At 36.8% G+C, this 5,598-nt stretch overlaps 1 pseudogene; it reads left to right on the top strand.

Moving 5' to 3' along the window:
* Nucleotides 1–4,487: 4,487 nt before the first annotated feature.
* On the top strand, nucleotides 4,488–4,575 carry LOC111826958 (annotated as a pseudogene).
* Nucleotides 4,576–5,598: the final 1,023 nt, after the last annotated feature.

Below are 5,598 nucleotides of genomic sequence, written 5' to 3'. Positions count from 1 at the left end.
CAGGCACACAACCAGAACTGAAAAACTTCCAATCTGACAACACCAGGTCTTCACTGACCTTCTGACAACAACCTGCTGGGGCAGAGCAATGACTGCCTCTGTCCATTTGCTACTGTCTCCATCTCTGTCTATGACATCTTGATAGTGGCCCGTTTTGTCTATTTGCCTTGCCGGCCTGCTCCTGTGGGTGTTTGAGTTTGCATTCTTCCGTCTCCTCAAATCCAACCTACAATAGCTTTTCTAATAACCCTTACTTGATCCCCATTTTGACCATTTCTCTGATATTTTCCATGACTTTCTCTGGTTTCCATGACTTTCCTATCTCCTCAAGCATGTTTGTCCCATTACTAATGTTCTTATTTGTGCTGCTCTTTACTCTTTGTTAAGATTTTGTTTTTTGAATTTAGAATGCTACAATTCTTATACCTCTTTTTATCTATATAAGGATTAATGTGGAACTAGGAATGTAGTAGAGGCTCACTAAATAATTATGAAATGAAGAAATATTTATTGAAGGTCCACTGTTTATATGTTAACAAGTTTATTTGGTTGGAAGGGAGCTGGAAACTTGCCTTCCTGCATATGCTTTCAACAGAGCAACAGCATTAACTTAGAGCAATTTCTGTCTGTGGACCTTTACAACATCTTAACACCAAGACCTGGCTGATAATTTTGTTCATCATTAGTTGTAGAAATATAACTACCATATAGTCACCCTGTAAATTTCCACAGCCAAGTATTTTGAAAGGAAAAAAATACTTTACACCCAATGATACAATATTAGAGAATATATTTTTGAATAATTTATTTTAATTTTCTATTTTTAGGGCAAAATTAGTAATGTTTTTAGAATAAGCATATGACACATTATATGACATATATTATTTAGCCTTGCTTTTGAAGTCTGAGTTGATGGACTTGTTTTCAAAAGTTATAACCTACAAATGATTGGCTCTTTACACTTACAATCTATGTTTATAAATGTTTATATAATTTCTCTGTATATTTTAAGATAGAGAAATTATGTTATAATTCTGATCTACTGTAATAAAAAGTATGCAAAATGCAAATACTTGACACTTGAAAAACAAAATAACTTCCCTTTCAAGATACAGAATTTTTCACTTAAGTATACATGTATGTATGATATGTAGATAGATAAATAGATGGATCTTCATTCCATGAATGAAGTTTTATATTCTGCTCAATTTTTATTTAAAAGTATAAGAATTTTATATCAAAACATTTCTTTTAATGCCCACACATTTTATTCCATAATTATAATTATAGCCTCCCTCTCCATCATTGTCATTGCCCATGATTTTAATAATAATCCTATATAATGAAAGCATAATATGCAAATTGTCCCCTTGACCAGAAGTTTGACCAGGAGCAGAGCCAGCTGGCCAATGGCCCATAGCCCCTCCCCCTAGCCAGCCCTGCCCCCAAAGGCTGCAGCAGGCAGCCGGGAGAAGGGAGGCCCTGGCTGGTAGCTAGCAGCCAGTAGAGACCTTATCCGTGCATGAATTTCATGCACTGGGCCTCTAGTGGCAGGATAAAAAATTTAAGGCAAAGTTGCTTAAAATATAAATACATTTAAAGATTTCTGATATATATTGTTTGCTTTTTCTCAGAAATGATATGTCAATTATAGTTTCATTAATAATTTATTCTCCTTTTTTACTCTGTCAAGTTGATAAGCCCAAATTATATATAATTATTGCTTTAATTTGCATTTCCTCAAATCTACAGTTCCTAAGTTGGCCGGCTGGTTCCGTCCCTAGTCAAACTCTGATCAAGGGGACAATTTGCATATTATGCTTTCATTATATAGGATTATTATTAAAATCATGGGCAATGACAATGATGGAGAGGGAGGCTATAATTATAATTATGGAATAAAATTTTGTGGGCATTAAAAGAAATGTTCAGTTCAGCAGGCTACAACAATAGGTAAATAGTGATAGCAAAGTCTGTCTTCAGAAGAGGGGAAAAAGCATGATTTTGAAATGAGAGCAATAGAACCCAACAAAGTAGGACAATTGCAGAACAATAATTCTTCCCCCATCCAAAATCCATGGTAGACAGGGAGGAGTGAGATTTGCCTTAAAGTGGGGATTAAGTTGCTCTGAATATCAAGTGGAGAGTAGGACTGTGCTAACAGCTTTGGCTGGGACTCTGCAAATGTTAGATGTTATAACTGACAAGGCACCAAGCCAAACATTATACATCAAGGCTGATAAAGGAAGTTGGAGTAGAAACTGTAGAAGTGTCGATCGATATTTTCACAGCTTTATTGAGCTCAAAATGAGATCCCTGAAGACAAAGACAATGATGAACACAATCCATTATAATAAAAAGGGAGATGGGCTAAAGATTTACTTAGAAGTTATACATCAATCTATTCTAATCTCATTTGGGAGGGAAACTCTACAAGCTTTTTGAGCACTCCAATAGAGCTACACTTAGCAAGTTCATGGTTTGTTTGATGGAGACCAGCCACATGCTCTCACTCCTTGGCTCATCAGAATCCTTTGAGGATTTCATTACTGCAAAGGTGCTAAGCTATTTTCTGAAGAGAGAAAACATAGAGTGTGCACTCCTCTTGCTTTGAACGAAAGTCAACTTGTTTTGTAGGCTTGGAGCTATTATTGGCTTCTGAGAGGAGATGAAATTTGTAATCACATACAAGCTGTGAAGAACCTGGGTCATTCTGAAGTGGTTTACACTCTTTTTAGAAATTCTTTGGGACTCACTAGAATTCTGGTGAGAAAAATCTTCCTCCAACCAAGGGAATTGCCCTTCCTCCAGGAAGACTTGAGAACATGGCAGTTTTGATAAGAGAGGGCTAATACGGCAAATGTGTGAGGTGGCTTGTAGACAGCCTATACCCACAGCTTCTCCAATATCCCTGGGAACCTCTAATTGGCAGAAAAGCCTGAAGTCTTGAATTTTGCCCAAAGTTCAAAGAAGGGGAAAGAAAACCCAAGAGAGGGGAGGATTTCAATGGCAGAAGAGAGATAATATAACATCAATAATTCACATAGGAAGTTTCTAAGGACAGTGCTCTTAGTTTGAGTCTTTAGATAAAGTCCCCTGGGCCCACAAAACTGGGCAGAAAATTGTAAGCCAATCAGTTGCTTAATATTTTTTTTTCTGACATGCAAGGAAATAGCTAGAGAACATCTTAATATTTCCTACTTTAGACCTAGCTGGAAGGAAAAAAAAAAGCACAATATATGTAACTAACTCTTGAGTACACATGTCAACAGAGTCAAGACATTATGTAACATAACAGAAATGTTGATAATCTGCCTGAGATAGTGGTGCACCCTGTTGTTCCATGGACCTAGTCTTGGCCAGTCTAGCAGCTCTTTTATAAGCAAACAAACAAACAGAGCAAAATCCTCTTTACAGATTTGAGTGACTATCCTTACCCAGGAATCTAGCTGGATTGCTTCTATTATAGATTTTCTGTCCTAGTTTAGAGATAATTTCCTGTAATCCAGACCTAGTGGTTGTGAAATGGAATAACCACAGAACATTTACAAGTCCCTTGAATAACACATTCTGCCTGGGAAATAGTTTCCTGCCTTCGGCTACATCTCTGAAGCCTAGATCAGGACATCCTTGGACAGAATGTGCTGCCCTGACACTCAGGGTGGGCACGGCGTAGATAAGACTTTCAGTTCCATCTGCATGTCTACATGGCACCTACACTTTATACTTATTTTCAGAAATGAGGGACAGTATAACTCCATCTTATTAAGTCACAGTCCTAGTTGTGGGAGATCAAATGTATTGGCCTAGAACAAGCTTTGGCAAGCCTCTAGAAAGAATGTCTTTTCTGGTCTTGTTGAGTATGTTTCCAAGATATTTCCTTAGTTCAAATTGGGGTCATCCAACCATAACTTCTTATGGTAGTTTATTTTATTAACCAAACCTTACCTTTTACCTGGGTATGCCCAGCTCTGTCTGGGTTTCTGAAGCAGTTTAAACATTTTAGAGTGGCTAAAATAAAAAATATTTATGGCCACTGTGCTGTAATCACCCTTTGTGAGAGGGTGATGATAGTCAAGAGGTGACATAATAGGTAAGTAATGGAAAAAGAGAATTGTTCAGGATTTCTTATGTTCCCCATTATGTCAATAATGAAATACTTTAGAGTCAGTTCACAAACAGTAAAGCACAACTCAACCAGTAGGAATGTTTCTACACTTAGGCAACACAAACAACTGTACATGTTTAATTACCATCAATTTTCTTCACCATCTCAGCATGAAGAATTGGATTGACAATCTTTCACATGACATCTCTGTGTCTTAAATTAAAGAGTTTTTATGATACTACTGAATTATTATAAGCAATTTTAGAGCAAGTAAAAGTTGTCATAGAACTACAACAGTGCTCTACAGACAGTAAATTTTAATTGAAAAATTTTTGCTATCTCACTGGTATGATTTTATGGATATCAAATAGCTCATCCTATCACTTCTTGGCCTTTTGGCTAAGATCAAGTGTAGTATCAAATAGCTCATCCTACTCCAGCACACATTTAAATAGTTTCCATCCTAAACACTAGTCATGTCACTTGATTTCCCAAGAATTTTATTAAGAATTTATTCTAACTCCTTCTGAATTTTTTAAATTGAATTTATTGGGATGACATTGGTTAATACAATTATATAGGAGTCGGTTGTACAATTCTATAATATATCATCTGTATATTGTATTGTGTGCTCACCACCCCAAGACAAGTCTCCATCCATCACCATTTAGCCCTTTTTACCCTCTTCTTGAACTTTTTGACTGTAACTTTGATACAGGCATGTATCTGCTGCTTAAAACCAAATTTCAAGTGGCCTTGTTTACATCCAGAATAATTACTTTTAGGCCCAGGATTGCTCATTTGCATAACTAGCTTAAGTAGTGAGTAGTTGAACCTTTCCCTGAAAGGCTTCACCACTTGAACTATCACAGTGTTCCTTTTTGGTATTTAGAAGAGAAAAAAATGCACATTAATTTTCATAAAACCCAGGGAGACAAAAGATTAGTCAAAGTGGTTATGGTCTATATCCTCCTATTATGCATAGATATTCAGTGTTGGAAAGAAAATGAAAAATTTCAAATTCAAAAAATATTGTTTTCCAACTGCTGTAATCCCAAGGGAAATACCAGGATTGCAATAGAAGAGAACCTGTTTCTAATTGAGAAAGCCCCGCCCTGCTCACCAGCTCTGCTGTCTGTGAATCTGCAGCCTTTTAAAGTCCGGGGAAATCCACTCCCTAGCTTCTCACTTCATTATGAAGTCTTTGAATAGTCTCCACTCCTCTCTGGCTCTTTCAAAAATAATTAGTACCCTCATCAATTTCCCTGCCTTTGCTCATTTGACAAACAAGTGCCATTTGAGTGAAATGTTTGCATTCTCTACTGGGCAGAATTTGGGGGCAGTTTCTAATTCTATAGCTTTCACAGCACTGATGTTCCCAAGAGAGTCATAAGTGAATTTGTGGTAACTCAAGCAGTTTTTGACAACCAACAGTGTTGTGTTACTTCTTTGAATTGGCCTTTTATTTCAGTGATTAACAGGTGTCCGGC

The sequence above is a fragment of the Myotis lucifugus genome, unplaced genomic scaffold (assembly GCF_000147115.1).
Source record: "Myotis lucifugus unplaced genomic scaffold, Myoluc2.0 scaffold_114, whole genome shotgun sequence".
In the NCBI taxonomy this organism is placed as follows: Eukaryota; Metazoa; Chordata; class Mammalia; order Chiroptera; family Vespertilionidae; genus Myotis; species Myotis lucifugus.
This window is presented reverse-complemented; position numbering and strand designations above follow the sequence as displayed.